The following is an 11,511-nucleotide window of genomic DNA, read 5'->3' as shown; positions in this document are numbered from 1 at the left end:
CACCTTTAAGGTAGATCAAATACTTTTAAAGTCGTCTGATATGTTTTTAACTGAATTTCATTCATTCGAGGGACTTTTTAAGTTTTTTTGGTTGATTTTAAGGAATTTCCAAGTTTTTTTGGTCATTTTCGACATCCTTTTTGATTTTGTTTGATTTTGAGAGAACTTTTTGATTTTTTTGGTTGATATTCTTATATTTATAGTATCTTAGGGGTTGTTTGTTTACTTCTTAATAGTTCCATTAAGAGGCAGTCTCTGAACCGTTAAAAGGTAAATCTTGTTTGGCAAAAAAAAAAGTTTGTCTCTTAATGGTTCTAAAACCCTCTGAATGATTTTGTATCATGGGTTTCTCTTAACCATTCAACGCCTAATTTCATTGTAAACAATTACAATACAATTATATTTCATTTTGCACTATATCATGAGAGCCTCTTGAACATTCTGACCACGTACTCATTCTGCACCAAACCATTCAGCAACTGCCAACTCTTTAGAGTATCCGTCAAAGTTTAACAGGTGCACAGAAACTCGTTCGTACATACATAGGTATGTGGTCCACCCCTGTTCGTAGATAAACAATATTGGTTACAAAAATTAATGAAGTTCAATAACTTACTGACACGAAAAAACCATTTCCAAAAGAGTCATGAAAAAGACAAGCGTAACGTAATTTGTGCAATAAAAGATTGAAAAAGAGAATATGGTTGAAAGATTTAAAGAATCTAAAAAAACAAAATTTTCATTCCTTTGTGGAGGAACAATAAAAATATAAAACGACTACGGATTGATAAGATCAAGAGTCTATGAATCCAAGGAAAAACTTCCATTAAAATGTTAATAAAATTACCAAACCAGTCATACCCCACTTGAAGAATACCATATTGTAGGTGTCTTTTTATGACAAAATGATCCCTTTTTCACATAAATTAATTAGGAGAAGAATCTTCAAGACAAATATGATACCAATTGGGGTCCATTCCGATTGCTTATTTGGTGCGTAAGGATTGCGTATTTAAAACAAGAATAAAAGTGCTGCTATGTTATTTTAGAAATTTTATAGATTTAAAAAAATATGTTTTAATTAAAACAGAGCAAAATAAAAGAGAAAATGTAGAACATTTCTAATTTAGAAAATACAGAGTAAATATAATATATCTGTTAGAGATGCTTTAAAAATACGATTTTTCAAATTATTGTTTTATTTTGATCATATTTAATGTGTGAGGAAATTCAAAAATGGAAGTAGAGTCCACGATATTTGGAATTAATAAAATATTATTTTTAAAGATAAAACTAATTGTCCATTTCTTTTAAAACTAAAATATTTTTACTAGGTTTTTAAAAAATGAACATAGTGAAAAGTTTTTGACATGAGGTTCTTGGTGAGGTTTTTTTTATTTAATTAGTTTTAGATTTATAGAATTTTATAGAAGTTTCGTATTTATTTAGTTTTACTGATTAGTATAATTAAATTAATCATATTTAAATAAACTAATTAAATGAAAATGTGAAATGTAACACTCTAGGATTTATGATTTGTAAAATTAACAAATGTTAAGGATTAAAATTTAAAGAGTAAACGACATACAAGATTAAAGTGTCGATAGTCGAAAAATATGATTTTAAGGAAATGAAACATTCTGTATTTAATTGATTTTAGATGAGAATGCAAAAAAGAAAACTAAAAGGACTGATTCTGCCAAAAGTAAAAAACTAATTTAGTGATTTGGGAAATGATTTCTCAAATCACGTTTTTCATACTCCAAAGCCAATTTGATGCCCTATAAATTCGATTTTTGGTCTGAAATTTTGTGGAATTGTTCCCAAGGGTGTAAGAGAGTAAACCCAATTGGAATTTTGGGATTTTATCAAGAAATGAGGGGGATATCGAGTTTAAAGCGGCATAGGATCATTCTATACAAAAAACGACGATTGGAGGTAAAATACTCAACCAAAATTAATGTATAATATATGGTTGTCTTCGTTCTTCAATTAAATTTCCATTGGTATAATTTTCGTGGGCTATGGTAGTTTATACATCGAACGGTTTGGACTAGAAGCTGCAGTGACAGCGGCTCGACAAGATTCGACACAAAAACTCAAAATACGAGTTTAATAAGAAACCGTAGGGGTTGCAAATTTGGGTATAAGTTTGGATTGTTATTATTTATAAACTTTTGTAAAAATTTGGTGAAAAACGATCGAGAAACGACCTCAAACAGAGGTCGTTCATGATATCTGCACCAAGGGTGTGACCGGGTTGGGCCGGAAGCCGAGTTGGGTGTAACACCCATAATTTTACTATGAGAAATGTTACATAATCTAAAACATATTCTCCAAAAACACTCCAAAATGATGGTTAAATTAAAACTTTAGACCATTTATAGCGGAAGACTTTAAAATAATAAATATATAACTTAATGTGAGCCCGTCTCATACCGGGTAACTTTACAAATTTATCTATCATATATGATTGCATATAAATATTGAGATTAAGTGTGGACTAGACAAGTCTATAGGTCTGCCCTTTTTCCTTTGTTCAACCTGAAACCTTCTGTTACTAAGATGCATACTATAGTCAGCTTATAAAGCTCAGTGAGTTCATGGTTTGCATGGATAAAGAAAATCATTTCACATCATACATATCAACTTGTAAACTCTGCACCAAATAATATGTATTTTCTGAAAAACATGCAACACTAAAAGAAAATAGATCTCATAAATTGTCTGTCAGGTATGAGTCATTTAGTCACTGGCATTCCCTGAATTGTCCGATCTGCTCCTGTCTAGACACTCATTACGGGGTCGTGCCACTTGCGTGTGACTTACTGGTCAAATGCGCACCCACTAAAACTGATCATAAAATTTCATATGAAATAACATGCTAGAGTTATTTGAAAACAAAATAAACACATGACATACAACTGATCATAAAATAACATACATGTAAAATATATCATGTATGTAAATTGCAACATCATGCATACATACACATCACCATATAAATAATATAATGCTTGAGAGTAAATTTGTACATAGGTTTGCATCCCATTGTAAGTCTAATGAAGACTCACCTGATTACGTGTAGATTAACTACCGATAAATCATGACCAGATACCTACACAATTCATATCATAATTCCCATTAATGACTTAATTTCTCCAAAACTCCACAAAAATCAACTATGATCAAACTTTACCCGACTTAAAGTCGAACTCCAAAAAAAAATGGAGTCTCTTAATATCTCAAATATCTTCAGTTAACCTTATTGTAAAAATACTTGTGGGTTGAACGAGTTAAAAGTCAACATCTGCTCAACTCGGTCAACCTCGACTAATTTAGTCAAACCCCAAGTCTAAAACTCGATGACGTCCCAAAACATCAAAATAATCATTTTATAATCTTATAAATCCATTTCTCTAAATTAAAGCGTTCCAATAAATAATTAACTCCAACAATTAATCCCATTATTAAGTAAAATAATCTAATAAACTTCTATATACTACGCTTGATAATGGCTCCTAACATCAGCATATCTTTAAGAACCACCCGTCCGACTTAAAGTACTTCATAGTTCTAAAAACATAAAGCGACACCTTAAACACGACTATTAAATCATTTATCACATAATAAATAATTTAATAATTACATCTGTTCTAATAAATTTCTAATCCAGTGAATACCTTAAATGATTATTAAATTATTTAAGAATAGACAATTTAATAATTTGATTATAGATTCGTAAAATGGTTCAATATATTAATTCAATAACAATTTGAATTAATATATTAAATAAATTATATATGGGGTTGTTTGACAGTTGTTGAATGGTTTGGTGCAGAATGATTAAATGGTCCGAATGATTAAAACACTTTCATGATATAATGCAAAATAAAATATAAGGGGGCGTTTGGTTCAGGCAGATGAATGAAAATGGGTATGAAAATGTAAATGACAGGGAATGAGTTTTCATTCCTCTCAGTTTAACCTGAAATGAAAATTTGAGCTTCTGAAGGAATGGACCTATTATATTATAAAAAACCAAATAGTTTCTTTTATTTTCATTCCCATTAATTACTGCTTAATACCTTTTACCAAACATCCCCTAATTGTTTGGTAATTGTTTACAATGAAATCAAGACACTTAATGGTTAAGGGAGGCTCATGATACAAAATCATTCAGAGGGTTTTAGAACCATTAAGAGACAAAGTTTTTTTTTTTTGTCAAACAAGATTCACCACTTAATGATTCAGATGCTGCTTCTTAATGGAACTATTAAGAGGTAAACAAACAACTTCATAATCTCTTTTAGCTGGACTTCTTAAATAAATTAACAACCCAATATTGAAATAACATCTGAGCCCAACTTCTTCCAGTTAATATCAAAAATCAAAATTTTAAGACATCAATGATTTATATAAAACCTAATAAAAAATCTAAAGTCAAGGAACTGATTTGCAGTTAAACTTATGATCTAAGTATAATATTATAAAAGCTCAGGGGCTGAAATTGACAACAACCCCAAGCTGCTATCTTCCCACCTGCAACCTCGAACAGAAACTCGAAAAACAGCAGCTGACCAACTCGTTTAGACGACAAACCGTAGGAAAATAGAAAACAGTCATTCGTTGATTCTTTTTGCAAAAATTCTAGAAAGTCATTTTCCTCAACCATAGAAATAAAAATCAACGAAAACCATCAAGTATTGACTTTCATTTTCTCGTTTAAATTTTCGGTTTTTAACCCACTCGAAAATGTGTAAAAGAACTCAAAAACGAACTATCTAAACTAAAATCTGAAACATAAGGCTACTAAGGTTTCATAGACGACTTAAAAACAAAAATAGACATAAAAATCAGAAAGTTTAGTTGGATAACTTACCTCCAATTGGCGGTAAACCAATATTTCGAGTTGGAACTTTGAGCATCGATTTCTTCCTCAAAACTTAACGAAATTATGAGTGAATTGAACCTCTATGATCCATGGTTGATGTTCTTCAGTTATATGGAAAAAGATTTGGCTTATTAGTTGAAAATTCGAGCCAATCAGACGCCTCTAACAGCTGCCATGGAAAGGTCCCCCATCAAAATCTGATTTGAAACAATTCTGTCCTTTTGTTAGAACATGTCCTCCAAGTTTTTGAAATATAATATTCGTCCACCCAAATTTTCTAACAAATACATTCGGCTCCCTGATCTCATTTATTAACTTATCACTTTAATTAAGTGGCAAATTTGACCCATGTGAACACCTTTCTTCACATTTTTAGCCCAAGAAAATAAATACCAATTATATTATATCTTTCAAATTTTTTTTCTTTTCATATTTATTTATTGACCCCTTTTTTGGAGTATCACACTGGGCCTGCTGGCCCTGTACCAGATTTTGGGTTGGGGCTGACTTGTCTCAATCAAATTCGGTTAGAATCAAGTCGTTTTGATAAAATTGATATTTTTTTTTAGAAAGAGATTCGAGCCTCATTTATTACTTGGATTAATCGAAATAAAGCGAAATGTTTTCGATTAAGTTGGTCAAGATTTGGACTTCAAATTATAAAGGGTATTAATAATTGGGTTCCCACATTTAAATTATAAGAAATTACTTATTTCGTGAGTCGTGATTGGATAATTATGGGATCAGACGTTTTTAAAATGAGAATCATATATAATTAAAGATTGGGTTTAATACGTCGTAATTTATTTTTGGACGTGAGTTATTCCATGGGGAGGGATACATGGCGACGAGGTATGCTCGGGGTTGACTTGATGCGTTGACTATGCCAACCACATGGTTGACCCATTTGACTTTTGGGTTGACTTTTTGGAAAAAGTCAAGACTCTAATTATGGAAATATAATTATGTGTTATAGGGTATCATTTGGGGACGAAGTTTAGCTAAGCGGAGCTATTTAGTTAAGTCTTCATGAGAATGTAACTGTGATGCATACTTACATACAAATTATTTGAGCATTATGTTATTTTTATGTACATGTTTATGGTTTGATACATGTATGTGAATTATTATTATGGGTTGCATATTATTGATTTATGTGTTTTTAAATAAGTAGTTGTTACAAACGAGTTATTATTTTCAATTGGGTATGGGTTTGGTTCGATATGGGGAAGACACTTCCTAGGGATGGGGGTTCAGACAGGGATAACCGTATAACCCAATGAATGCCGGTGATGGGAAAACCTTTACCCGATAGGACATAAAAACGAGATCTTGTTATTATTTAAACGGGTTTTGAAGCAAATGTACATATTTTTTTTATTTGGCTCATTTGCTTGTTTTATGCATGGTGAGACATGTATGATTATGCACAAAAACTATTAACTCACCGAACTTTGCAAAGCTGATTATTAGTATGCATCTCTGGGACAGGTACTTTCAAGATAAATACGGGTAAAAAACATGAGTAGAATGGAGGTTACTGATAATCTACTCGTTTAAGTTTACGCACATTTATGTCTTAGTCTATGGACAACTCTTCATTTAATACATCCTAGAATTTTTATTTATTAATATTTTCCGTTGTAAAAAAATTTAGTTAAGGATTTTGGGATCTTATTTAATGAATGTTTTTTATTATTTATTTGAGATTTGTGATGTGGCAATATATGGATGTTACATAAAATAAATAAATAATTAAAGTAATTATATTTTTTAAATATTTATTAATGTCTCAATTTGACATATTTTTAAACTATTTTTTAACAAATTCCATATAGCCCAATTTTTATTTTTCAATATACATAATTTTAAATTATTTTCTTTTTAATTCTTATTTCAGTTATTTGACATATTTTTATACAATTTTTATGGTTCATTGTTTTATAATAAAAATATATATAATATATATTGTATTAATATATTAAAAATATACATAAAATAAATACATAATTAAAGTAAAAATATTTTCTCGATGTAAATAAATATTTATTTGAATAAATTTTACTATATTAATTTATATCTATACTATCTTATTAAGCAAATTTAACAAAAGTCTTAAAGTCTTAAAATACTAAATGATCATAATACCCTTTATACTCATTTTTTCACTTTTTCACTCTCTCCTCTCCTCACATACTCACTCTCTCACCGACTTTTTTTAAATTATAATTTTAAATTTACATTTTATACCCTATAATTAATCAATTAATTTACTTTACGTTCTTTACTTTTAAATGTTTCATTTTAAACCTTTATCAAATTAACATACATAATCGTATATCAATCAAAACATGTTTAAAAAATACATTTTTATTTTAACAAGTTACACCATTATAATTATCTCGTTAATACCTTCGAAATGAATCCAATATTGAATACTTTTTGACTTAATTATATTATTATATATTATATATATTGTGAAAACATATTTTAATATTTACAATTTATACTTTTCTAGTTATTTATTTATATATATACTATATATTTTGGGGTTAGGCTGTCCAAATTGCACTGTATAATATGTTTTGAATTAATATGTTCTTGGTTTTTTTTAAATATATATATATACATGCATTAATTCAACCTTAATCTGAGTTTCTGGACAAGAAATAAGGTAAACAGTTGAAATTTCATTCTAAAACCCATCTTTTTTTATCTTTTCATGGCTTATGATCTGTCAAATTTGTAGTTTTCTTTATTGGTTTTGAGTGTTTATCTTAAAACTCAAGTTTCTTGGTTCTTTGCTCTTGGCGTAAATCGAATACATKTGTGGAGTCGTTTAAATATGTTGGATTTTAAATATATTGATTTTAAATATATTGGATTTTAAACTGTCATACAATTTTTCCCATCGACAATCTGTAATTGGAACCATAACTCTAATTTATTCAAATTGTATTAATATGTAAAGACCAAGTGTAACCTATATCATCGTTAAATCTTATCTTATAAACCAGTGGAACTTCAAAATCGTTAAAATTCTTGGCTCCCGCCGCATTGCGCGGGTACACAACTAGTATATGTATAAAGAATATAAATGATATGAAGTTAAAATAGTGAGACCCTGAAAAGTTTAAAAAAAACTTTGGAAAAGCTTTGATGAGGTTTTTGACATAGTGAAGGAATGTTGAGGTTCTTAAGTTGTTGAGTTGGTGATGGGGTGGAATAAAAAGGCTGTGCAAAAACTCTATAAAAAGCCCTAACATTAAAAATCAGGAATAAACAAATTATATCAGAAAACTAGCATTTTTTTCTTTTTAATTCAACACTGATATTGTTATATTTTTAATCTATTTTTAACTGGACATCAATTGTTGTGTATTTACAGTAACACTCTATACGATCACATATAATTATGCACATCAGTAGAGAGCAATGTTGTCATAATGGTCACAAACACGTAATATTGGAACGTGGATGAGAAATGTACATCAATCTACCGACTATGTGTCCTACCATATGTTGCCTAATCTACCTATGTGTGTGTATATGAACCTGGTGACTTCGTAATTTGTGATAATTGTGAAATCCAATGTGGGTCACTGATTTGAGATATTTAATGATACTCTTAAATAAAATAAAAAGGATGCTTTAGTCATACGAATCCCTTTCGTTAATTTTATTATTTACATAATAATAGATCCCTAAATATCCTCCTTTTATTTTCTTTGCATATTCCAGTCGCCTCCCTCCCAACTCCGATAGAACCACCCCATATCCATCTCCTTCACCATATTATTTCTTCTTCAATAGCAGATCCTAGCTGCCGACTCCTCAAGTCTCTATCCATATCCACCTATTCTACAAAATTTATAATCGATGACAACAATTAAATCATTCTTTAGCCACGTGTTTATGGTAAAGTTTCACGATTGATCTAGTGTGTTATCTATAACATCTGGAATTTCTGTTATAGAATAAATTCGAGTTTCATCTCTGTATTTCAATTTTAGGATCGTTTAATTAAGTTCCCTTAAGTAGTTATTATTGTGGGTGTTTGTTGGTGCTTCAAACCCAAGAAAAAGGGCAATTGAGGGAGGAAATAGTAGGATGCATGGGTTGCCACACGGCAAAAGCCGCGTTATCAGTGTTTGTGTGAATGTTTAGGGGACACAGATACCTTTTGAACCATTTTGGGTGTTTTAGGAGATTTTGGGGTTTTTATACCTTTTTGTCAAAATAAATGGGTAGCTTTATTAATGTGGTAAGTGAGTTACTTATAGATATGTAACATTTTGGAGTATGAACCTAACGGATTTGGGTTATACTTGACTTACAGGATTTCGTTGCAAATGGGCCACATTATTGAAAAGGAATGTATTGATACTTGCGGAATAATCACATCCTTAGATTAGGAATTTTTGGAAAGATAATGATATCTCGTATATTTGGTTTTGGAGAAGGGGAAACGGAATATTTGAAGTTACGAGACTTTGGACCTTTTTTTGGCCAATCTTGCATTTAAATGACTTGATGGGATACTACATGTGATAGAAGCTATATGTTGATTTATAGTTGGTCATTCTAAAGTTATGATATGTACTACGTTGTAATAAAATTGATCCATAAGTATAAGAGTCGAATTATTAGTTTTAAAAAGGGATAGTCTTTCCTTTATTGTAACTAGAAATAGAAATCGGGTCAATGCGGGCATTGTGGTGCGGGATCATGGAGTCGAACATCGACCATTGACAATATGGTGTAATTTATAGTGAACGAGAATATCTAGAGTCATCGGGGGTCTTATCCCATTACCGTGCAATGTTGAACTGGATGACTATTGATTCGTAGTAGGCTCACCAATATGGATGTATGGCTTGATTTTGTATTCCGCTACTATTAATGGAAATCAGGTCTCCCCTGTCATCGCAAGATGAGTTTGATTCTATAGTCTTTAAAATAAATTATGTAGTCTATTATAATAGACCAAGTTTTTATTTCCAGTTTCTCTTTTTTGGGTGAAAGCATTACAATTGCAGTGATCCATTTTATTTTGTGGTTTAAATTTTCTCCTATTTTTAGTGGTGTTACATTATCATGATATTGTTATCCCATATCTTGAAACCCGTATGTCGATCGAGTTGGTTTATGGTGGAACAATGATCAAAGTGTGTTATTTGACCTTGAAACCTATATGTTGATCGAGTGGGTTCATAGAGGAGCTATAGTGATCAGAATATGTTATCCCACATCATAAAACCCATTTATTGATCTAGTGATCATAGTGTGTTATGTACACTTCACAGATCCATTACGATGATCATAGTGGGTATCACAACGTGTATAAAGAAGTATTATATCATGTATGCAATAGGTATCTGTCGGTATATAGATGTTCTCACGTCTTCATAAAATGATGGTGCCCTGTTTAAACAATTCGTGTTATATATATATATATATATATATATATATATATACATACTAGTTGTGTACCCGCGCAATGCGGCGAGAGCCATGAATTTTAACGATTTTGAAGTTCCATTGATTTTATAAGATAAGATTTAACGACGATATATGTTACACTTGGTCTTTACATATTAATACAATTTGAATAAATAAGAGTTATGGTTCCAATTACAGACTATCAATGAAAAAAATTGTATGACAGTTTAAAATCCAATATATTTAAAATTCAACATATTTAAACGACTCCACAAATGTGTTCGATTTACACCAAGAGCAAATAACCAAGAAACTTGAGTTTTAAGATAAACACTCAAAACAAATAAAGAAAACTACAAATTTGACAGATCATAAGCCATGAAAAGACCAAAAAAAGATGGGTTTTAGAATGAAATTTCAACTACTTACCCTTTTTCTTGTCCAGAAACTCTGATTAAGGTTGAATTAATATATATTTCAAAACACCCCAAGAACATATTAATTCAGAACATATTATACAATGCAATTTGGACAGCCTAACCCCAAAATATATAGTATATATAAATAAATAACTATAAAAGTATAAATCGTAAATATTAAAAATATTTTTTCACAGTATATAATATATAATTAAGTCAAAACCTATTCAATATTGAACTCATTTCAAAGGTATTAACGAGACGATTATAATGGTGTAACTTGTTAAAAATAAAAATGTATTTTTTAAACATGTTTTATTTGATATACGATTATGTATATTAATTTAATAAAGGTTTAAATTAAAACATTTAAAAGTAAATGACGTAAAGTAAATTAATTAATTAATTATGGGGTTATAAAGTGTAATTTAAAATTGTGAGAGGGTGGGTGTATGTGAGGAGGTGAGTGTATGTAAGGAGAGGAGGGGATGAAAAAGTGACCTAGTATAAAGGGTATTTTGGTCTTTTAGTATTTTAAGACTTTAAGACTTTTGTTAAATTTGCTTAATAAGATAGTATAGATGTTAAAATAAAAATGTATTTTTTAAACATGTTTTAATTGATATACGATTATGTATGTTAATTTGATAAAGATTTAAAATAAAACATTTAAAAGTAAAAGATGTAAAGTAAATTAATTAATTAATTATGAGGGTATAAAGTGTAAATTTAAAATTATAATTTTAAAAAATGGGT

This window comes from Cynara cardunculus (assembly GCF_001531365.2).
Source record: "Cynara cardunculus var. scolymus isolate 2C chromosome LG 2, CcrdV1, whole genome shotgun sequence".
NCBI classification, from domain to species: Eukaryota; Viridiplantae; Streptophyta; class Magnoliopsida; order Asterales; family Asteraceae; genus Cynara; species Cynara cardunculus.
The sequence above is the reverse complement of the archived record's forward strand: the minus strand, read 5'-3'. Positions refer to the sequence as shown.